This window comes from Bufo gargarizans, chromosome 5, assembly GCF_014858855.1.
Source record: "Bufo gargarizans isolate SCDJY-AF-19 chromosome 5, ASM1485885v1, whole genome shotgun sequence".
Lineage (NCBI taxonomy): Eukaryota > Metazoa > Chordata > Amphibia > Anura > Bufonidae > Bufo > Bufo gargarizans.
Genome location: NC_058084.1, coordinates 382706368 through 382732036, shown reverse-complemented (window position 1 = coordinate 382732036; position 25669 = coordinate 382706368).

The following is a 25669-nucleotide window of genomic DNA, read 5'->3' as shown; positions in this document are numbered from 1 at the left end:
CTATGGTGTCTCTTGGTATGTTTAACATCTTTGCAATCTTCTTATAGCCATTGCCCTTCCTGTGAAGAGAAATCACCTCTTCTCTTGTCTTCCTGGACCATTCTCTTGACTTCACTATGTTTGTAAACACACCAGTAAATGTCTAGAAGGAGCTGAGTATCACAGTCCTTTTAAATATGCCTAATTGGTGCTTATTATTCTTGATTGCTGCTCCTTGACATGCACAGGTGTTTTCAATACCTGATCGAAAACACTTGAATGAACCTCTGTTCTTAAGAATGCATTTGGTTCTTTAAAAAGTCCTTGTAAGATTTCATTCTGAACACAATTACAAATGTACACTAAATTCCCTAAAACCCTTTACAGCATTGGGGGTTGAATAATTTTGAACACAACTGTAAGTACATTGCCACTCAGTACTGGTCCTTTATGTTTTTAATACGAAGGTCCCTCTTCAAACAATGGAGCATTAAGGCCCCAATTTGCACTAAATTGAAAGAGGTGGAGCACCCTGGCTCCTACTCATTGCCCAGGAGAATGTCATCCTTGGTCTTCTCACCCCAGCCACGGACAACACCATTGCATTGCGACCTCCTTATCTTCCAACTCCTGCTCCTCGGCGGCTTGATCAATGAAACGTTGCAATGCACACTCCAGAAATAAGGCGTAAAAGCTACGATGTCACTGATGGTGCCCTGGCTGCGACTGACCAGTTATCTGATCTCATCAAATGGCCGCAGAAGTCTGCATGTGTCGCGCAGGAGCAGCCACTGGCACGGTGAAAAGAAACCAAGCTTCCCAGAACCTGTCCTGCTGCAGAGTTCATACAGATATTCATTAACGGCACGTTGCTGCTGGAGAAGCCTATCAAGCATATACAAGGTGGAGTTCCAGCGCTTCAGGCTGTTGCAAATCAGACGTCTGAGGGGTAGGTGGTGTTGCCGCTTAACATCAGCAAGGCGAGCCATGGCCGTGTAATATCTTCTAAAATGGCAATAGATTTTCCTGGCCTGCCACAAGACGTCCTGGACCCCGGGGTATTTGGCAACAAATCGCTGCACGACTAAGCCCTATTTCAGCATGCTCAGCAGATTGGCACTGGTGTCGCACACCACTTTACCAACTGTGAAATTGAGCGAGGTTAGTCACTCATTGGCCTCTGACCGCAGAGCTGAAAGCAGTGCAGGACCGGTGTGGCTCTTGGCTTCCAGGCACAAGAGCCGCAGCACAGCATGGCAACGTCTCACCTGGCACATTAAATAGGTTCTGGGGAGCTTTGGGGGTGCAGCAGAAGAGGCGGTGGCAGTTGAAAAGGAGGAGTCAGCCGAGGAGAAGACAGAGGATGGAATAGGAGGAGGAGAGGAAGAGGCAGGCCTGCATGCAATCCATGGCGTTAACACGAAATCCACATGGGTAACATAAGTTGCATGCTTGACAGCCGTCTAAATGTTCACCCAGTGGGCAGTAAAAGTTATGTACCTTCCCTGCACGTGATTGCTAGACCACGTGTCTGTGGTCAGATGTATTTTGGGACCTACACTGTGTGCTAGAGATACATTCACTTGCCACTGAACATGGCCATATAGCTCTGGGATGCCCTTCTTCAAGAAATATTTCCTTCCAGGGACCTTCCATTGCGGTGTGCCAATGGCAACAAATTTTCTAAAGGCCTCAGAGTCCACCAGTTTATATGGCAGTAGTTGGCAGGCTAGCAGCTCTGGCAAGCCAGCGGTCAGCTGTTGGGAAAGAGGGTTATCCCGCGTCATCAATTTTTTATTTACATTCGAACATTTGGACAATGAAAGCCTGCCTTTTTCCAGATGAACGCGACAACGGCATGGTGGAAGGTGGAGTGGAGGACAAAATGGAAAGAAGGAAGATAAAGGAGAAGAGGCAGGATGTGGAATGCCGGGAGTGTGGCTTTGTGGGTTCTGACAGTGTTGAACACACTGGGCTCCGTGATGGGAGGACAGTTGCCTTCTTAAGTAGGTCGTCCCTAGGTGAGTGTTGGGCTTACCGCGACTTAAGCGTTGACAGCACAGGCTGCAGATGGCAACACTATTGTCAGCAGCTGACACGTTAAAAAAAAGCCCACACTGAGGAGCCATGTGCCGGCGTCCTTGAAGCACCAGATGTGACCGTGCATGGTGGATGGCTCGATCAAGATACATTTGCAGTCTGCTTTTTGCCTCATGTGCACTGCGAGTTCTGCCTGCTTCTCCTCCTTCTAGCCCCTATCTGCTGTTCTGTCTCTCCCTCTGAACTCCCCTCCTCTTCCTCTCTTGTGGGCTCCCATGAGACATCTATCGACATGTCATTATCATCACCTTCACCACCACCGACATTAGAGATCTCGAAGTAGGCAGCAACAGCGAGGACCACCCTCCTAGGGTTGATCTGGGTACTGTCGTCAGACCGCTGGGTGGCGGCCGTTGCTACCTCCTCTTCCTCATCCGATGCCTAGAATGCGCATTGGTAAGGTCTGGAAATGGATGGGAAAATAATTCCTCTGACTTGGATGGAGGGGCTATGGTGGTGGTGGTTGTGTCTTTGGGGGTGCACACAGATGAAAGTGAGGAGGGTGCAGATACAGAGGATAAGGAGGGTGCAGAAGCAGAAGGCTGAGTGAGCCACTCAACCAACTCTGGTGCATCCTTTGACGTAATTGCACGCACCTTCTCCAACTTCCCACTTAGTCTCCGGCCTGCACCTGCCCGACTCCTATCACCCCTGCGGAATGGCCTGCCTCTTCCTCTGCCTGTAATTTTCAAAAAGACCCTGTGACAAAGTCCCTATAGAAGAGCAGTGTTTGTGGAAGCAGCTATATCGCAGGCCTCAATCAATATTGGTGGAAGCTGGTATATCAAACCCCTTAATCAATATTTGGTGGAAGCTGTTGTATTGTTGGCCTCAATCAATATTTGGTGGAAGCCAGTATATCAATCCCCTCTATCAGTATTTTGTGTAAACAGATATATAGAAACTCTTAATGAGCATTTGCTGGAAGCTGGTATATCAAACCCCTCAATCAATATTTGGTGGAAGCCAGTGTATCACAGGCCTCAATCAATATTTGGTGTTAGCCGGTATATCAATCCCCTCTATCAGTATTTTGTGGAAACAAGTATCTAGAGCCTATTAATGAGTATTTGCTTGAAGCTGGTATATCAAACCCCTTAATCAATATTTGATGAAAGTCGGTGTATCGCAGGCCTCAATCAATATTTGGTGTTAGCCGGTATATCAATCCCCTCTATCAGTATTTTGTGGAAACAGGTATATAAAACCCCTAATAAGTATTTGCTGGAAGCTGGCATATCAAACCCATTAATCAATATTTGGTGGAAGCCGGTGTATCACAGGCCTCAATCAATATTTTGTGGAAGCCGGTATATCAAACCCCTTAATCATTATTTTGTGGAAGCAGGTATATCGCACCCCTTAATCCGTTTTTTTGTGGGGTAACAATTATATCACACCAGTTGCAATTAGTTATTCCAATAGTGTTTGTCTCTCTATCTTGCTATAGTATCGCAGCAGATCCGCACACAACTGCTGCACTATACAAATGCACTATAATATACTTTCTATGTTAGAAAGTATATTATATGTATATCACTCCCCTTAGTATGTCACACCTATTGATAGCACACCTATACCAGTCCTTAAAAGGACTTTTGTGGCCTTATTAGCTAGGTTTTGGTGTCCCTAACAGTCTGTCCCTGCTCCACACAGCAACCTCTCCCTACACTGGCAAAAAACAGAATGCAAAATAGCTGCCAGATCAGGTTTATTTATAGGTAGGGGGTGTGTCCATGTGCTGAAACATCTCAATTGGCTGTCCTGTCCCACCTGATGGATGTGTCATGGGTAAAAGTTTGGTGCTATGCAAAGAAATATGGCGCGTGCAAATATCGCCATATGTTCACATGTTCGGCGAATCACGAACAAGCAAAGTTTGCCGCAAAATGACTGCCTTGGCAAACTGCAAGGCCATCTCTTATCTGGATTAAGGTAGCAAGAGAGATAGAAACCGAAGGTTGGAAGCCACAAGTTTACAGGGGAAAGTTGTACTACAAACCCCCTGAAGAGGAAACTGAAAAGGTTAAATCTGGAGGTCCACCACCTTATAATCCTCCAAGGGCGCATGCCTCTCCCACAGCCCCTGCACAGGGACCGGAGGGATGGATATGCAGGACCTGCGGGAATCAGAATCCAGATTGGACTGAAACCTTCAGAGTGTGTGGTGCCCACAGATACAGCACTGGATTATATCCAGTGCTATCAAGAACAGGGATGATACCACAGGTCCTTTAGGCAACTGCCGCCGCCGATAGAGATGATGGTGGAGATAGCCAAGACGGCCAACAGGCAGCACTACCTCCTCAGGCTCCCCATTATTTTAAGCAACACTTTATACAGTATGTTCCATGGAGTCCTAAGGACCAACTGGGATACTGTCAAGGATACCTGACCCACTGACGTGACCCATGCCCACATCCCGAATGTTACAACAGATACAGGCCACTTACAGAGCAACATGGGCAGACTTATTAAATGACTTGGTAGCCCTGAAGTTAGGGCTACAGAGTGACAAATGACCCAAATGTGGCTTGGAGGGATTGGGAGAAGACAGAACAGTCAGGGACAGAGTACTACAGGACTTTTGGTAGATGGGCAAGAACAAAGGAGGATAAGAGTTCACAGAGCCTGAAGGACATAGTGCAGGAGGCTAAAGAGGATGTAGTCTCCTTTAAATCAAGACTAAGAACTGTCTGGACTGACATGGGGTGGGATGCCGCTGGGCAAATGGTAGAAAACCTTCTCACATCTGCCTTCATGGAAGGACTGAGACCAGTCTTGCAGGCTAAACTCAAAGCCTGTAAGCCTGAGTGGAGGGTGACACCACTGCCTTAACTTGTTGCTGCTGCCAAGGGTCTGGAATTGGACTCACCAAAGTAAACATGGTCCAAGGTCAACAGAAAACATGGTCAGGTCTGCAGGGAAAGGGAAGGCAGAGGAGGAATGATTTCAAATGATACAGCTGTGAAAAGCCAGAACACATTAGGAGAAACTGCCGTGCTCCTCCCCAGCAGCAGGAGAATTAATAGACCCAGGGAACCTCAGACATTAACCCTGTCTCTGCTGGTTCACAAAAGGAGACCGACAATCCTGTGTTCTTATCTGCCATAAGTATAGCTAAACAAGGGTGTCAAATTCAAATTCCAGTACAAGTGGGGAATAAACAAGTCCCTTTCTTGGTGGAAACAGGGATAGTGAAAAATAGTGTTCAATCATGGCAGATGAGTGGAGATTATGTACTTGCAGCAAGTTTCACAGGGGAGACAATTTTTGTTCAAGAAACAGTGCTGTTAAAATTGAGAATTAAATATAGCACAGTTGTAACACAATTGTTAGTCAAACAAAATATTCCCTATAATTTGTTGGGCACTGATGTGTTGTAAGCCCTAGGGGCACATATACATTTCAATGAGGACGGTACCACACGGGTAGATATAGGAGCCTCGGATGAGGTTCTGTGTCAAGTTATGGCTTTGTACCTAGAGCCCAAGACAGGATGCCAGTTACATTACCAGGATTGTGAGGAGTTATAGGTGATCCCAAACAAGTTGTGGGCATCCACAAAGTTGGACATTGGTAAACTTAATGTTACCTTTTTCATGGTTCATCTCAAACTAGGTTGCCAACCTCCCTGTGTTAAACAGCACCCCTTGAGTCATTCCCAAGAACAAGCAGTGGCCTTACAGGTGAAACAGTATGAGAGAAGAGGGGTCTTAGAAAGGACCGGTTCACCAGCAAACACACCCCTGTTCCCAGTTAAGAAGAAAACATATCTCAGCTTGCCACTAAGGAGTGATCCAGCTGATAGACAATCATAAGGCGCAATTACCACAACCCGGTACAGGATACATCAAAATTTATTATGAGACAACGCGTTTCGGGGTCTTGATGGCCCCTTTATCAAGTCTACAACCAACATAGATAATAGAAAAAGTACAATAAAAATGGATATATATGTACGTTTGAAAGTTGTATATGGAATATGGTATAGATAAATATCTACATATATATGTACATTTAGTTAAGAAGAAGCCAGTAAAGGGACAACCAGTAACATACAGGGTGGTTCATGATCTTAGGGAGGTCAATAAGGTCACGATGCTGCAGACTCTAATGTGCCCTCCTCATGCCAGAAAATATTTATTTCAAAAGACGTACTACTCTGAATCCTGCTACTTTGTTACAATTACAGATTCAGAAATGGGGGAAGGTAGCACAGGTAAATGTTGTCTGATTTAGCTGAACATGATCCTCATGATTGTATACAGTTGATGCAACAAGAAACTTCTGGATTTTCTTATGTGCATGAAAAACCTCTTGATAACCCTGATTTTGAGTATTTTGTAGATGGAAGCAATTTTATGGGAGAAGATGGCTGGTTCCACACTGGATATGCAGTGGTCACACAGCATGAGGTAGCTGTTGCTGAACCACTCCCTCTGCAAATGTCTGCGCAAAAGTTGAAGGCACTCACTGAGGCGTGTAAAATGACCAAAGGGAAGAAGGTGAACATCTACACGGACTCCAGGTATGCTTTTGGTATTGGACATGACTATGGACCCATATGGCAGGCTAGAGACTTTTTGACTTCTGCAAGTCAGACCATTAAAAACAAAGACTCTGTGCTTCAACTAATGAACTCTTTACTGTTGCCTGAAGAAGTTGCTATTGTGAAAGTATAGGCTCACACAAGATGTACCATGGCAGAGGTAAAAGGCAATGACAGAGCTGATAAGGCAGACAAGCTAGCTGTGCTCCGGCTACTGAATGCTGATGCCACCCGGAAAGAGCTTTAAAACCTGTGAATATATCCAAAGACACTCTGATCAAATTTTATAAGCAGGCCCCACCTGAAGAAAAAGAACTATGGACTAAACAAGGAGCTGGGCCAGGTGACCAAGGACTATGGGGAAACAAAGACAAAATTTGTCTACCATACCCTTTGTACCCAGCTATGGCTCAGGAGGCCCATGGGCCTACACATCTGTCAAAAGGTGCCATGGTAAGAGTGGTAAATGAAGGGTGGATTGCCCTAGGGTTTTCTGCAGTTGCTGTTCGATTTGTACAAGGATGTATGGTCTGTGCATTGAACAACCCCGGCCAAGTGGTGAAGACTCCAAGCAAGCACACCCCTAGGCCATTTTACCCGTTCCAGAGACTGCAGATAGACTATATACAACTGCCTAAGGTAGGAGTATATGAGTTTGTTCTTGTGTGTGTTTATCTCTTTTCAGGGTGGCCGGAAGCTTATCCCGTGTCTAAGGCAAATGCAAAGAACACTGCAAAGAAACTGGTCAGTGAACTGATATGCAGGTATGGTGTTTCTGAAGTTATTGAGTCAGATAGAGGTTCCCACTTTACAGGTAAATTGATGAGAGAGGTCATGCAAGCCTTAGGGGTGATCTAAGCCTTCCATACGGCGTACCACCCACAAAACAGCGGCTGTGTCGAACGCTTGAATGGGACAATAAAAATGGACAGAGTGTTTGCCTCTAGCTTCATATTCTATAAGAACCACCCCGAACAAGAAAACAGGGTTGTCCGTCTTTGAGGTATTGTTTGGCAGTGCTCCAAGGCTAGGATTGTATTTTCTTCAACAGTTGCAGTTGCAGACTGATAGTATGGTCAGTTACATGAAGGCCCTTATTGAAAGGTTAGATCACAATCATAAACAAGTGTTTGCTTCCATTCCAGACCCTGATTCAGTAGAAGCCACACACAGTCTTGAGCCTAAATATTGGGTGGTGATAAAGAGGCACGTGAGGAAAACCTTTGAACCCAGATTTGATGGTCCCTTCCAAGTCCAGTTGAAAACTGCAATCTCTGTAAAGGTGTAAGGAAAACCTAACTGGATTCACGCCTCACATTGCAAAAAAGGTGCCCAACCCTAATGATGGAGATCCTTGCACTGCTACTCCTGGGTCTGAGCATTCAAGCTCTACATGTGAACCTAAAAAGTGACTGGGACAATGCCCTTATTAGGCATCATCAGGTCATGTTAAAAAAATATATGACAGATGCGGACAATTATAAAAACTGTTGGATCTGCACTCACAGTCCTGTAAGTTCAAAGACTATGCCTTATTTAGCGATTCCGGTACTGTGGTTAGAACTTGCTGACATAAATTGTAGAGACTTCTTATCTGAAGACCAAAAAATGAAAGTTTTAAGTCTAACTCCACTGACTACCTAGGTGACCAAAAATGGGATGTGTTAAGCCTTGTAAACCAAACTAATGATGTACAATCTCAGTTAATCATTACTAACCAGCATACTCTAGTTTTAGACTATCTTACTGCTAAGGAAGGAAGAATGTGTCAAATAATATGATCTGCTTGTTGTCATTATATAGATCCACAAGGTAACCTTCAAGTAAGAGCAGGTATCGAAAAGATGAAAGAAATGAGAGATAAACGGCTGCATGCACATAGTGCTGACAAGGACTCTTGGTAGTCAGATACCTTCTCTTTCTTGAATCCATCAAACTAGTTTAAAAATGTTGGTGGGTAGCTTATGGGTTTAGTACAGGGAATAATACAGATTTTGTTGATTGTTGCACTCATTTACATTGTAATTAAGCTCATATTGATGTGCTTGAGCAGAGTGTGTAACAGGAACAAAGGTAGAAAATACTATGAGACTTGTTGAGATGATCCCTCACACAGGTGCAGATATGCACAATCTGGGAAACCAGCAGCAAGGGGAATATCCGGCTAAAGTATATGTATCTGACACCTGTGGTGAGTGAATATCTCAAAATGGGGGAATTGTGAGGGTTAAGACTCCATGTTGTGTCCTCAGTCTCCATGTTTGTATTTCATACTGCCATTTTTCATTAATGAACTGTGAGTGTCTTGTAGAAAGTTGATGTAACTGCAAGGTCACTCCTTGCCCCCACCAACGCTCGTTAGAAAGGAATCTTAACAAGCGTCAGGAGTACTAGCATGTGGCTAGCACCCACAGTTAAGATTAAGGAGACAGTCTAGCTGTATAACCAAGAGATGCTCATTTCAGATTGTGTATTTAATAGTTAATAATGTAAATGTTTAACTACATCTTCATTTGGAAATGAATCAGAAATTTGCTGTATAACTCTGCTTTCTTTCAATAAAGTTTAGAAACTCTTGAAACACATCTCTATGCCTGCGTGGGTTTTCCTCTATGGATGTCCATAACTTCTGATTCAGAATCCACTCCTCATCGTGCATGGTTTTTTTTGCCCTAACATCTCTCAGCCAGAGAAGTATTAGATGCTGTGGGTTCAGCTCCACTATACAGTGAGGACGAGCTACTAGAAGACAGTCAGCAGCTACTGGCCAGCCAAGATGTAGAGGAGACATCCGCCGCTTCCTCCGGTAGGCGGGCAAGTAGTGATGAGGAGAGTGGCGTGGGAGCTGGTGTTGCGAGTGGTCAGGCTCCTGACCCAGAGACCGTTGATGAGGACGTGTGGACAGTACTCAATGATGATGATGTAGCTGATCCCACTTGGGAGTCGGGTGAATTAGGGGCTTCATCATCATCGGGAGAAGAGGGTTAAACAAAACAAGGAATGCAACAGCTCACTGCAAACCAAATAAAGTACAAAATTGCATCATAATATCAAATGCTGAACTAATAAGTTAGAGATATTTGGCAAATCGTTTTGTACAAAATTATTTGAGCCCGTCTGCCGACCGTCAAGGCAATCTCTAGTTAGACGGGTTCCTAACACTAAATATATCTGTTATGTGCCATAGCAGCTATCATACAATTCAGAAAGTGCAGGTTCCACTTACATGCTGGATCCGCCTGAATTTCCGTCATTTTCGGTGCCAAAATGGCCTCCACTATATCCAGGGAAAGCAGTCACCAGCATGCACGCCGGGCCCACTCCACACCACCCCCGGGGCGCCACATGGTCACCAAGGACTGCAATGAGAGTCCACACACTATCTCTCTCCTGGTGCCATGTGGCTTCAGTGAGTGATGGGGAGTGGGCCAGGCTATATACTAACACTAATTAAAATCAACCTGTGGGACAAACGAGCTGGTCAGGAGTGCACGACTAAAGAGGCAGCCACACCTCCAGCACAAACTGCAGAGAAAGAGGGTGGCAGCTTGCCCATGAGGCAGCAGCAGAGTCGCTAGCATGGCTATGAGTCAGCAGGGTTGCAGTAGTGGGAGGTCAGGAGCCAAATGTGCCTGGGGTAGACCACCCACTTCACAGGAGCCTACCTGCCTGGAAAGTAGTGGTGCAGAGGTTCACGGAAGCAGCAATGGTAGCAGTCAGTGCAAAGTGTTGTGGGTAAAATCACCTACTCGGCAGTATGGCAGTTTTTTGTTAAGTCGCCGGAGGTGAATATCGCCATTTGTAGAATCTGTGGATAGAGGTGGCCTTGCGGTTCGCCTGGCGATCGTTTCGCGGTGAACTTTGCGTGTTCGCAATTCGCTGAACATGCGAACATATGGAGAAATTTGTGCCCGCCATATTCTTTTACATTGTGGAGAACTTTGACCCATGACACATCCATCAGGTGGTACAGGACAGCCAATTGAGACATTTCAGCACATGGACATATCCCCTACCTTATAAATAAACCTGACCTGGCCGCCATTTTACATTCAGTGTTTGCCAGTGTAGGGAGAGGTTGCTGTGTGGAGCAGGGGCAGGCTGTTAGGGACATAAAATGCTAACTAATAGGGCCACAAAAGTCATTTTAAGCACTAGTATAGGTGTGCTATTGATATGTGTGATACACAGAGGGGTGCGATATACTTATAATATACTTTTATAATGAGTCAAAAACACATAGATCTATATAATGATCACTTGGAAGTCAGGGTCCTAGGGGCTAGGGGCTTACTAGGGCCATTTTTATATAGGGTAAGGTTCCGGAAGGGGTCGCTCTTATCAGGGCGGGTGGTCTGTGGTTAGGCTATCAGGGCCAGAATAGCACCCCCCTGTAGGGCAATATCAGGGACAGTTCTTTGCCCACCCTGTCCTTCAATACCACATCATCATCTAGCCCAGGAATGGATGTTTTTTTGCTTTCACTCCTGGATTCATCGATGTGCACTGGAACCCCCCGGATTGTGGTAGGACATATGGTTTCTTATTTGGTGCCGCCGAGCACCTGATTTAGTGCTGTCGAGCACTTGTTATTGCCTACCACATCTATGCTTTTTGCTTAACTTTAATAATTTAATTTATTTTGATTTTGAAGGATATTTTTTTCCATTCACACTTCCGCAAAATGGGTCCGCCTCCGTTACGCAATTTTGCGGAACGGGTGCCAACCCATTCATTTTTAAATGGGGCTGTCCGCATTTGCAGATCCAAATCCGCATTTGCGGATCCGCACTTCCGCATTTGTGGTTCCGTTTCTGCCAAAAAATTGAACATGTCCTATTCTTGTCCGCAATTGCAGACAAGATTAGGCATTTTCTATTGTACTGCTGGCGATGTGCGGTCCACAAATTGCGGAATGCACATTGCCGGTGCCCGTGTTTGGACCCTAATACGGACGTGTGAATGGACCCTAATAGTAAAATGATTAAAGGTTACGTTTTATCTTCATGTATATTCTAATGGATTGCCTTCCTTGTACAATTTTATAATATACTTTCTATGTTAGAAAGTATATTATAGTGCATTTGTATTGTGCGGCAGTTGTGTGCAGTTCTGCTGCGATACTGCAGGTATATAGAGGGACAAGCGTTATTGGAACAAAGAATTTCTACTGGTGTGATATACCAGTCGTCCCCCCAAAAAACTGATTGAAGCGGGGTGTTATATACTAATATACTTTCTTTATAGTGCATTTGGGTACTGTATAGTGCATTTGCACTTGCGCTTACGCGAAAATTATATTTCCGATATTTCGCTTAGAATTTTTTTTTATGGAGATTGCAAATTCGAATAATACATCTGGTATGTCACTGTCCATGTTGTGGGACTATTTGTGCACTTCTAGTAATTATTTCTTGGCTGAAAATATGAGGTGAAGGTTTTTCAGGTTCGCCTTCCATTAAAATGAATGGGACCCGCCGCAAAATTGGCGTTCGCGAACTGTCCCGGCAGATGTTCGTCCATCACTATCTGTGGACAGAAGGTAAAGCGTGGCTAGGCTGCCAATGTTGGCACCACGGCTCTGCATCAACATATGCAGATTCACCATAAAGTGGCCTAGGAGAACTATGGCTCCGATGTAGTGGTCCAGCCTTCCGCAGCAACCGCTGCATCACCCAGTGGCACCACCCGATTTCAGGCACTAAAGGGTCCACCACCTCAGCCGAAGAGAGGCGTCTGTCCGTCGTATCATCTGCTGGTCCCGATACTCCTGCTACTCCTCCTACTCCTCGTCAGTCATTCCGACAGCAATCGATCACCAAAGCGATTGCCAAGAGACAACAGTATGCGTGCACTCATCCAACAGTGCAGAAGCTGAATGTGCTCCTGGCCAAGTTGCTGGTGCTGCAGTCCCTCCTTTTCCACGTGGTGGACTCTGCACCTTTCAGAGAACTGATGGCTTGTCCCGAGCCGAGGTGGAAAGTCCCAAGACATCATTTCTTTGCCAAAAAGGCAGTACTAGCCAAGCACACACATGTAGAACAGGTGTGCCAGTCCTTGAGCCTGTCGTTGTCTGCCAAAGTGCACAGCAGCGCCGACATGTGGTACTGTAACTACGGTCAGGAACAATACATGTCCTTTACGGCCCATTGGGTGAATGTGGTTCCTGCACAGACACACCGGCAACTTGGCCAGATGATGCCACTTCCGCCTCAACATTCTCACGCCGATGGTCCTGCAACAATGTCCGCCTCTACCCCCTCATCCTCCACCGTGACCTCAGCCTCCACTGCAGGGTCACTTCACAGTGCCCCTCCAGCATGTCACATGTGCAGGGCATGGCGTTGTATGCTGTTCTGCACCTCGTTTCCCTGGGTGAACTGAGTCACACAGGGGAGGAACTGCTCTGTGTTCTTCAAGAAATCAAATCCTAGATTTCTCCACGACAACTCAAAATCAGAATCATGGTGACCGTAGTTGGACTGATTGCATCCCTTTAAATTCCTCCCCATAATGCATTAGTGTGCGGTTTATACAACTTCCTGGAGTGTGTGTGCATGCTGATCCTATTTCCCAGTCTTCTACAATATAAGTGTTGTACATTCATTTGTGATTTTCTGTTTGCTGGACCCCAGGTGACCCTGACTCCCTACGTGTCTAGAGTAGGAAGCCGGTGGTCGTGTCCCCTCACTATTGTAGGGTGTTCAGGTGTTATATAGTCGAGGTACGAGGATATGCGATCATCCACCATTGGGGTGTTCGCATAGGCTCAGCAGTCAGGGAGAGTGCCAGGTCTTATGCAGGGGTCTCCCTTTTGTTCCTTAGTTTCGGATCCAGTGAGTCATATATTCATTTTGCATTGTCTTGTTTCCTGTACACCTTCCGTGACATTATAAACCGCCAAAACCGTCTCAAGCATGGATCCGGTTTCACTTTTGACTGAATGCTTCCAGGGTCTTTCATTGGAGGTACTCTTTCTCAGTTTCTAGTGACCGGTTCAGCTTGTGTTCATGGAGTTTGTTCTGAGCCTAAGATCTTGCTCCCGGATACGTTCTCCGGGGGTAGTGAGAATTTTGTGCGTTTCAGAGAGGCTTGAAAACTCCATTTTCGCCTTCTTCCCCATTCCTCTGGTGATGAGGAACGGAGGGTGGGGATCATTATATCGCTGCTCAGGGGTAGCGCTCAGTCGTGGGCCTTTTCGCTGCCAGTGGGGGCACAGCCCCTCCGTTCAGTGGATGAATTCTTTCTAGCCCTGGGTCAGATATATGATGATCCGGATCGTGTTGCTTTGGCTGAGTCTAGACTACGTCTGTTATGCCAGGGTAAACAATCCGCAGAGATATACTGCTCAGAATTTCGGAGATGGGCAGCTGATACTGGTTGGAATGATGCTGCACTCGGAAGTAAATTTTGCCATGGTCTTTCAGAGGGATTGAAAGATGCATTTGCCTTTCATGAGAGGCCTATCTCCTTGGACTCTGCTATGTCTCAGGCCGTTTGTATTGACAGGCGTCTTAGAGAAAGGGGAGAGATCTCTCCTTCCTGTCATACTCAGTCCCAGGACAGTGCAGCGGTCTCATTCTGTGCGCAGGGGTCTCAGTCGCTGTCAGCCCCTTCTGAGCAGGAGCCCATGCAGCTGGGGTTGATTGCCTCTGACAATAGAAGATTCAGCCCGCATGGGAAGGTTTGTTTTTGTTGTGGAGGTATAAATCATTTGGCAAATGTTTGTCCCTCTAGGAGATTCAGGCAGTTTTCTGGGAGTAATAAAGAAACAAAAAGGAAAAAATCTTTTAAAAATGTTCCATCTGTTACTATTGGCAGGGTTGAGGCGGAAATTGAAGGTTTTCCATTTGCTTGTAGTTCCCGTTTTGTCCTGCATGCCAGGGTGGCGCTAGAGAGCAAGAACATTTTTTTGTGAGATTTTTGTAGATAGTGGAGCAGCTGTCAATCTCGTTGATAATCATTTTGCGATAACTCATGGTTTCCAGGTATGCACTTTGGGAAAGGATATTCCTGTTTTTGCTATTGATTCCGCTCCACTTTCTCAGAACTCATTAAAGGGCATAGTTCACAATATTCGTTTAATTGTGAGTGATGCTCATGTTGAGGATGTGTCATAACCCCACCATTGATTGGCAAGCGAGGCAAATAAATGGTTGGAGTGACTTTTGCAGAGAGAATTGCCTCACGACATCTGTTTCTGAGGTTTCTACTAAGACTGTACCACCTTTTCTCTCTGAATTTTCGGATGTCTTCACTGAGAGTGGAGTTCAGGATTTGCCCCCGCACAGGGAGTACGGTTGCCCTATTAATCTCATCCCAGGCGCCAAGCTGCCTAAATCTCGTTTATACAATCTTTCCCAACCTGAAAGGGTCGCTATGTGTGCTTATATCTCTGAGAGTCTGAGAAAAGGACACATACGACCCTCGAAGTCACCTGTTGCCGCTGGTTTTTTCTTTGTTAAGAAAAAAGATGGTTCTTTAAGACCTTGTCTGGATTTCAGGGAGCTGAACAGTATCACTATTCGTGACCCTTATCCGCTTCCTCTGATCCAGGACCTGTTTAACCAAATTGTTGGGGCTAAAGTCTTTTCCAAATTAGATCTAAGAGGGGCATACAACCTGGTCAGGGTCAGAGAAGGAGACGAATGGAAGACGGCCTTCAATACCCCTGAGGGCCATTTTGAGAATTTGGTTATGCCATTTGGTTTGATCAATGCCTCAGCCGTTTTTCAGCATTTCGTGAACAGCATTTTTTATCATTTAATGGGAAAATTTGTATTAGTGTATTTGGATGACATTTAGATTTTTTCTCCTGATTTCAAAACTCATAAGGAACACTTACATCAGGTCTTGCTCATCCTGCGGGAGAATAAATTATACGCGAAACTGGAAAAATGTGTGTTTGCGGTTCCAGAAATTAAATTTCTGGGGAATCTTCTCTCCGCTTCTGGTATTCGCATGGACCCCGAGAAGGTCCGCTCTGTGCTTGAGTGGGAGCTTCCTGAGAATCAGAAGGCGCTGATGCGTTTTTTGGGCTTTGCCAATTATTACAGGAAGTTTATTTTGAACTATTCCTCTATTGTTAAACCACTCACTGATATGACCAGAAAGGGGGTAGATTTTTCTTCCTGGTCGGTAGAGGCGTGTAAGGCCTTTTCTAATATCAAGGAGAGTTTTGCTTCCGCTCCCATCTTGGTACAACCTGATATTTCTCTACCCTTCATAGTTGAGGTTGATGCTTCTGAGGTGGGTGTGGGTGCGGTCTTGTCTCAGGGTTCCTCTCCTGCCAAATGGCGTCCGTGTGCCTTTTTCTCGAAGAAACTCTCCTCCGCAGAGAGAAATTACGATGTGGGAGATAGGGAATTGTTGGCCATCAAGTTGGCTTTTGAGGAATGGCGCCATTGGCTAGAGGGAGCCAGACACCCTATTACCGTGTTTACTGACCATAAAAATCTGGCCTACTTGGAGTCAGCCAAGCGTCTGAACCCGAGACAGGCCAGGTGGTCTTTGTTCTTTTCAAGGTTTAATTTTGTTGTCACGTTCCGCCCTGGGGTTAAGAATGTGAAGGCAGATACCCTGTCACGTTGTTTTCCTGGAGGTGGGAATTTTGAAGACCCGGGTCCCATTTTGGCTGAAGGTGTGGTGGTCTCTGCTCTTTATCCTGAATTGGAGGCAGAGGTGCAGGCAGCCCAGTCAGAAGCTCCTGATCTTTGTCCTCCGGGGAGGTTGTTTGTGCCTCTCGCTTTAAGACACAAGATTTTTAAGGAACACCACGATACAGTCCTTGCTGGGCACCCGGGGGCAAGAGCCACAGTGGATCTCATCGCTCTGAGATTCTGGTGGCCTGCGCTTCGTAAGTCGGTTGAGGGTTTTGTGGCAGCCTGCGAGACTTGCGCTCTTGCCAAAGTCCCTCATTCACGGCCATCAGGTCCTCTCCTTCCCTTACCCATTCCTTCCCGTCCTTGGACACATCTATCCATGGACTTCATAACGAACCTGCCTCGTTCCTCGGGGAAGACTGTGATTCTGGTGGTGGTTGACCGTTTTAGCAAAATGGTGCATTTCATCCCTTTTCCTGGTTTGCCCAATGCTAAGACGCTGGCGCAGGCATTTATTAATCACATTGTCAAATTGCATGGTATTCCTTCAGACATAGTCTCTGATAGGGGCACGCAGTTTGTTTCCAGATTCTGGAAGGCTTTCTGTTCTCGCTTGGGGGTTTGGTTGTCATTCTCTTCTGCTTTCCACCCGCAGTCGAATGGCCAGACAGAGCACGTCAATCAGAATCTGGAGACATATCTGCGCTGTTTTGTGGCGGAGAATCAGGAGGATTGGTGTTCTTTTTTGTCCCTTGCTGAGTTTGCTTTAAATAACCGTCGTCAGGAGTCCTCTGATAAGTCACCATTTTTTGGTGCATATGGGTTTCATCCGCAGTTTGGGACTTTCTCGGGAGAGGGGTCTTCTGGTTTAAATGATGAGGACAGATTCTCCTCGTCTTTGTCATCTATTTGGCAAAAGATTCAGGATAATCTAAAGAGCATGAGTGAGAGATATAAGCGTGTGGCAGATAAGAGACGTGTGCCTGGTCCGGACCTGAATGTTGGTGATCTGGTGTGGTTGTCTACCAAGAATATCAAATTGAAGGTTCCCTCCTGGAAGTTGGGTCCTAAGTTTATTGGGCCTTACAAAATCCTGTCTGTCATCAATCCTGTTGCCTACCATCTTGATCTTCCTCAGACTTGGAAGATCCATAATGTTTTTCATAAGTCCTTATTAAAACCTTATGTTCAACCCATTGTACCCTCGCCTTTGCCTCATCCTCCGATTATGGTTGATGGGAATCTTGAATTTCAGGTCTCTAGGATTGTGGATTCTCGTGTTGTCCGCGGTTCTTTCCAGTATCTCGTTCATTGGGAGGGTTATGGTCCTGAGGAGAGGATGTGGGTCCCAGTGACGGACATTAAGGCCACTCATCTCATCGGGGCTTTCCATAGGTCCCATCCTGAGAAGGTGGGCTCTGAGTGTCCAGAGTCAACTCGTAGAGGGAGGGGTACTGTCACAACCAGACATCTGAGAAGCTCTGACAGATGCCTTTCAGAACCTCCTCCTTGAGCTTTCTTTGTTTTGGTTTTCAGTTCCTCATCTCGTTAGCCTCTCTCAGCTGTCTTGTAGTTGGACTGATTGCATCCCTTTAAATTCCTCCCCATAATGCATTAGTGTGCGTTTTATACAACTTCCTGGAGTGTGTGTGCATGCTGATCCTATTTCCCAGTCTTCTACAAGATAAGTGTTGTACATTCATTTGTGATTTTCTGTTTGCTGGATCCCAGGTGACCCTGACTCCCTCCGTGTCTAGAGTAGGGAGCCGGTAGTCGTGTCCCCTCACTATTTTAGGGTGTTCAGGTGTTATATAGTCGAGGTACGAGGATATGCGATCATCCACCATTGGGGTGTTCGCATAGGCTGAGCAGTCAGGGAGAGTACCAGGTCTTATGCAGGGGTCTCCCTTTTGTTCCTTAGTTTCGGATCCAGTGAGTCATATATTAATTTTGCATTGTCTTGTTTCCTGTACACCTTCCGTGACAATTCATTCTTCAATACCATAGTATCCAAAAAAAAATCACTATTTGTTTAGCAAAAGTAATAGTAAATTTCAGATTATCACATGCATTGATTAAATAATCAAAAAAGGAGGGTGTCATGTGGCCCCGTCCACACGCAAAAAATGTAATCAATAAATCTTTTCCAAATCAGGATATTTTCCCGACAATATTCCATGTTGTAAACATATGATTCCTCAAATGATGACATAAATCCGTTAGCATATGGCGGGGCCACATTCAACACCATCGCGGTCTATGGTTACTAATCAGCTCCGGGAGGGATGGAGCAAAGATCCGTAATCGCTCTAAAAAATTGTGATGTATCCAATAAAAAGGATTGTGTGTTTTTAATTAGTAGAGTCAAGATCTTCTCCAAGACAATTGATAAAGGAGACAGTATTGAATCCACTGAAGCCACAATGGGGCGACCGGGGGGTCCAATAGTGTTCTGTGTACTTTAGGGAGTACATACAGCACCGGAGTGACAGGTGTTTGATTTATTAGAAATCTCTGCATCTGCTCATCGATGATACTCATATTGCCATATTGGTTCACTATTTCAAGGATTTTCTCTTTTATGGAAAACTGCAAATCTCTCAATTTCATAGGTCTCTGTATCCGATAACTGGCGCATCACTTTGTGACGATTTGCAATCTCAGCAACACAAAGAAATCGCGAATGCGTCCGGTTTTAAAATCACTAGAGCCTTCGCCTGCACACAAAGAGTTAAAATCAATTCTTTTCAACCCAAAGTAAATCACCCATGCTAGCACAGCTCACAGATCAGAGGTACAATTAGCACCTCCTTGCCAAATAATCTTCCTGCCCCCATGCCAGGTTAAGTACCCATCAATCTGGTATTTTCTTGACAGAACCTCATAAAAACTTCCTTTCTGTAGTCGGGGTGGCTCCGGCATCGCAGGAGGTCTCACACCTTTAGCCTGGGCAGCGAGCTTCAGAAGAAAAGGACAGATACCTATCACACAGCTGGTTGGTACAGGAAGGAAGATGACCTAAAAGTCCCCTTCAATCCATAGACTTCATATTTTTCCCATATTTTCCTAATATTTCATAGGCTATGGAAATATGAAAGGAACCATCTTTTCAGAGATGGTTTCAGTTCTCCTAACCCACCTTCCAGGAAACCCGTGGGCAAATCAGAGATTCCCGATCTGAGATATAAAGGTTCTCAGGCACCCTGTATTATCTTCTAGTTGTATTTGGTATCAGATGATGCGTAAAATTGTACTGATTATCAATATCAACTCTATTTCTCGATTGGACTTACGGGATATGGAGAAATGGGCAAAGCAAAGATTCTGCCAGATTTTCTCCCTATTGGGCAAAGGACTGCCCCTGTTCCAATTACACAAGGCTGGACCTGTAAGTGTCATAACCCCCCGTGTCATCGTACTGAACTTTAGGTTTTTCGGTACCCGGACCCGAACCCGAACATTTACGTAAAAGTTTGGGTTCGGTGTTCGGCGATTTTTCTGGTGCTTTTTGAAAGGCTGCAAAGCAGCCAATCAACAAGCATCATACTACATGCCCCAAGAGGCCATCACAGCCATGCCTACTATTGGCATGGCTGTGATTGGCCAACTGCAGCACGTGACCCAGCCTCTATTTAAGCTGGAGTCACGTAGCACCGCCCGTCACTCTGCTCAGATTAGTGTAGGGAGAGGCTGCAGGTGCTGTGAGGGAGAGATAAGGGAGGAATCTTATGAAGAACTGCTTCTTTACTCCGTGATCTACAGCAAATGTGTTTTGTGGGTGCAGTGCACAATTGTTTTAAGCCTGCCCTGAGCCAACTACTACTGAAAACAAACTTTTTTTCCTTCAGTTAGTCAATACATAATCGGCAGCCATTTTATGCAACGATAGTGCACCAGCACAGGATTCCTGCATGTCTGCAAGTCCAGAAATACTGCTTTGAGACACTGGGGTTAAAAAAAATAACTCTGTTTCATATAGTGCACATCTAGGATTATCACTGCATAAGTGACTGTTCAATTTAGGCCAGAAATATGGCTTTCTCATACTGGGGCATACTGGGGTGAAAAAAAACCCATCTGTTTCATATAGTGCACATCTAGGATTATAGGTACATAAGGGACTGTTCATTTTAGGCCAGAGATGCGGCTTTCACATACCGGGGTGGAAAAAACACTGTTTTATATACTGCACATCTGTGATTATAGGTACATAAGTTACTGTGAAATTTAGGCCACAAATACGGCTTTTGCTTACTGGGGTTAAAAAATAACTCTGATATACTTCACATCCGGGATTAGAGGTGCATAAGTTACTGTGAAATTTAGGCCACAAATACCGCTGTAATATAGAGTAAAAAAAATAAAAAAATTTGAGTGCAATACCCTACATCAGGGTTTTTATTGGCAGATAATTATTTTTAACAGACTCAACCACTTTTTACTTTGCTTGGTGAACGCTAACTATGAGGCAAACATCTAATAAGGGACGTGGTCATGGTCGTGGTGGTGGTGTTGGTGGAGCCTCTGGTGCAGGGAGAGGACGTGGCCGTTCTGCCACCGCTACACGTCCTACTGAACCTACTACCTCAGGTCCCAGTAGCCACCAGAATCTACAGCGACATTTGGTCGGGCCTAATGCCATTCTAAGGATGGTAAGGCCTGAGCAAGTACAGGTTATAGTCGATTGGGTGCCACCCAGTCTTCTGCAGAAAGCGCACAGGTGGCGCCTGAAACCCATGCCCATCAGTCTGTCACATCGCCCCGTGCATATCGGGGAACCTGTCTGAGCCTCAAGTCATGCAGCAGTCTCTTATGCTGTTTGAAGACTCTGCTGGCATCCACCTAGCCCTTCCCCAGGGGTGGAAGACATAGAATGCACTGACGCACAGTCACTTATGTTTGCTGATGAGGACTGGGAATACCACCTCAGCACGTCTCTGATGATGACGAAACATAGGTGCCAACTGCTGCGTCTTTCTGCAGTGTGCAAACCAAAAAGGAGCCACTACTTCTCCAGGAGAGCCGTGCCCTCCCTGCACAACCAAGTATCGGATAAAATCGAGTATGCACTGCGCAACGCCATCTGTGGCAAGGTCCACCTAACCACAGATACGTGGACCAGTAAGCACGGCCAGGGACGCTATATCTCCCTAAGTGCACACTGGGTAAATGTAGTGGCGGCTGGACCCCAGACGGAGAGCTGTTTGGCGCACGTCCTTCTGCCGCTAAGGATCGCAGGGCATCATTCTTTGCCTCCTTTTCCTACTCGGCTTCCTCCTCCTCTTCTACCGCCTCCTCATCCGGTCAGCGACAGACCTTCACCACCAACTTCAGCACAGCCCGGGGTAAACGTCAGCAGGCCGTTCTGAAACTGATGTGTTTGGGGGGACAGGCCCCACACCGCGCAGCAGTTGTGGCGGGGTATAGTACAACAGACCGACGAGTGGTTGCTGCCAGTGAGCCTCAAGCCTGGCCTGGTGGTGTGCGATAATGTGCGAAATCTGGTTGCAGCTCTGGGACTAGCCGGTTTGACGTACATCCCTTGCCTGGCGCATGTACTGAATTTGGTGGTGCAGAAATTCATTCACAACTACCCCGACATGTCAGAGCTGCTGCATAAAGTGCGGGCCGTCTGTGCATGCTTCCGGCATTCTCATCCTGCCGCCGCTCGGCTGTCTGCTCTACAGCGTAACTTTGACCTTCCTGCTCACCGCCTCATATGCAACATGCCCACCAGGTGGAACTCCACCTTGCACATGCTGGAGAGACTGTGCGTTTCAGCTGCAGCACGCACGGGTGAGTTGCACTGAGGAACAGCACCACTTCACCACCAATGACTGGGCCTCCATGCGAGACCTGTGTGCCCTGTTGCGCTGTTTCGAGTACTCCACCAACATGGCCAGTGGCGATGACGCCGTTATCAGCGTTACAATACCACTTCTATGTCTCCTTGAGAAAACACTTAGGGCGATGATGGAAGAGGATGTGGCCCAGGAGGAGGAGGAAGAGGGGTCATTTCTAACACTTTCGGGCCAGTCTTTTAGAAGTGGCTCAGATGGAGTTTTTTTGCAACAGCAGAGGCCAGGTACAAATTTGGCTAGCCAGGGACCACTACTGGAGGATGAGGAGGAGGATGAGAATGAAGCATGTTCACAGCGGGGTGGCACCCAACACAGCTCGGGCCCATCACTGGTGCGTGGCTGGGGAGATACGGATGACGCAGACGATACGCCTCCTACAGAGGTCAGCTTGTCCTTACCTCTGGGCAGCCTGGCACACATGAGCAACTACATGCTGCAGTGCCTGCACAACAACAGCAGAGTTGCCCACATTTTAACATGTGCTGACTACTGAGTCCCGTTACAAAGACAATGTGACATCCTTAATTCCCTTACTGGAGTGTGATCGGAAGACGCGCGACTACAGGCGCACGCTGGTAGACGCGCTCCTGAGAGCATTACCGACTGACGCCAGGGGACAAGTTGAAGCACAAGGTGAAGGTAGGGGAGGAGGAAGAGGTCGCAAACACAGCTGTGTCAGCGCCAGCAACTCAGAAGGCAGGGTTAGCATGGCCGACATGTGGAAAAGCTTTGTCACCTTGCCGCAACAACCGGCCTCAACTGCTGATATGGAGCGTGTTAGCAGGAGGCAGCATTTGAATAACATGTTGGAACCGTACCTATGCACACGCCTACACGTACTGACTAGTGATGAGCGGGAGGTGCCATATTCGATTTCGCGATATTTCGCGAATATTCGTGTTATATTCATCGAAATCGAATATTCATAATTATTCCAATTATCGCGAATAATATGCGATTTAATTAATCGCGTATTGTGATTTTTCTTTTAATAGTATAAGGCAACGGTATTGACGATTATTCTAAAAGACGAAGTTAGAGCAATATTACGAAATTTCGTAAAATACACATATAGATTGTAATTTAGCTAATATACTGCTATAGTAATTTTTTTAACAGTGTACATATTTTACAAAACTTAAGTTCAGAAGAGGCAAAAAAAATTAGAGAAAAAAAAATGATTATAGCACTATATTAGCTAAATTACAATCTATATGTGTATTTTACGAAATTTCGTAATATTGCTCTAACTTCGTCTTTTAGAATATTCGTCATATTCTAAAAGACTAAATTAGAGCAATATTATGAATATTCTAAAAGACGAAGTTAGAGCAATATTAAGAATATACGTTAAAAGTTTAAATCGCAATTCGATTATTATAACTTGAATTAATCGAATTGTGATTTCAACTTAGCACTGCTATATTCCATAGGCTAGGATTAACGAATATGGAATATAGCAGTACTAAGTTGAAATCGCCATGCGATTATTTCGAGTTATAATTAGAGTTGAGCGAACACCTGGATGTTCGGGTTCGAGAAGTTCGGCCGAACATCCCGGAAATGTTCGGGTTCGGGATCCGAACCCGATCCGAACTTCGTCCCGAACCCGAACCCCATTGAAGTCAATGGGGACCCGAACTTTTCGGCACTAAAACGGCTGTAAAACAGCCCAGGAAAGGGCTAGAGGGCTGCAAAAGGCAGCAACATGTAGGTAAATCCCCTGCAAACAAATGTGGATAGGGAAATTAATTAAAATAAAAATTAAATAAATAAAAATTAACCAAAATCAATTGGAGAGAGGTTCCATAGCAGAGAATCTGGCTTCCCGTCACCCACCACTGGAACAGTCCATTCTCAGATATTTAGGCCCCGGCACCCAGGCAGAGGAGAGAGGTCCCGTAACAGAGAATCTGTCTTCATGTCAGCAGAGAATTAGTCTGCATGTCATAGCAGAGAATGAGGCTTCACGTCAGCCACCACTGCAACAGTCCATTGGCATACAGACGTGGACAAAATTGTTGGTACCCTTTGGTCAATGAAAGAAAAAGTCACAATGGTCACAGAAATAACTTTAATCTGACAAAAGTAATAATAAATTAAAATTCTATAAATGTTAACCAATGAAAGTCAGACATTGTTTTTCAACCATGCTTCAACAGAATTATGTAAAAAAATAAACTCATGAAACAGGCATGGACAAAAATGATGGTACCCCTAACTTAATATTTTGTTGCGCAACCTTTTGAGGCAATCACTGCAATCAAACGCTTCCTGTAACTGTCAATGAGACATCTGCACCTCTCAGCAGGTATTTTGGCCCACTCCTCATGAGCAAACTGCTCCAGTTGTGTCCGGTTTGAAGGGTGCCTTTTCCAGACTGCATGTTTCAGCTCCTTCCAAAGATGCTCAATAGGATTGAGGTCAGGGCTCATAGAAGGCCACTTTAGAATAGTCCAATTTTTTCCTCTTAGCCATTCTTGGGTGTTTTTAGCGGTGTGTTTTGGGTCATTGTCCTGTTGCAAGACCCATGACCTGCGACTGAGACCAAGCTTTCTGACACTGGCTAGTACATTTCTCTCTAGAATTCCTTGATAGTCTTGAGATTTCATTGTACCCTGCACAGATTCAAGACACCCTGTGCCAGACGCAGCAAAGCAGCCCCAGAACATAACAGAGCCTCCTCCATGTTTCACAGTAGGGACAGTGTTCTTTTCTTGATATGCTTCATTTTTTCGTCTGTGAACATACAGCTGATGTGCCTTGGCAAAAACTTCGATTTTTGTCTCATCTGTCCACAGGACATTCTCCCAGAAGCTTTGTGGCTTGTCAACATGTAGTTTGGCATATTCCAGTCTTGCTTTTTTATGATTCGTTTTCAACAATGGTGTCCTCCTTGGTCGTCTCCCATGTAGTCCACTTTGGCTCAAACAACGACGGATGGTGCGATCTGACACTGATGTTCCTTGAGCATGAAGTTCACCTTGAATCTCTTTAGAAGTCTTTCTAGGCTCTTTTGTTACCATTCGGATTATCCGTCTCTTAGATTTGTCATCAATTTTCCTCCTGCGGCCACGTCCAGGGAGGTTGGCTACAGTCCCATGGATCTTAAACTTATGAATAATATGTGCAACTGTACTCACAGGAACATCTAGTTGCTTGGAGATGGTCTTATAGCCTTTACCTTTAACATGCTTGTCTATAATTTTCTTTCTGATCTCTTGAGACAGCTCTTTCCTTTGCTTCCTCTGGTCCATGTCGAGTGTGGTACACACCATATCACCAAACAACACAGTGATTACCTGGAGCCATATATATAGGCCCAATGGCTGATTACAAGGTTGTAGACACCTGTGATGCTAATTAGTGGACACACCTTGAATTAACATGTCCCTTTGGTCACATTATGTTCTGTGTTTTCTAGGGGTACCATCATTTTTGTCCATGCCTGTTTCATGAGTTTATTTTTTTACATAATTCTGTTGAAGCATGGTTGAAAAACAATGTCTGACTTTCATTGGTTAACATTTATAGAATTTTAATTTATTATTACTTTTGTCAGATTAAAGTTATTT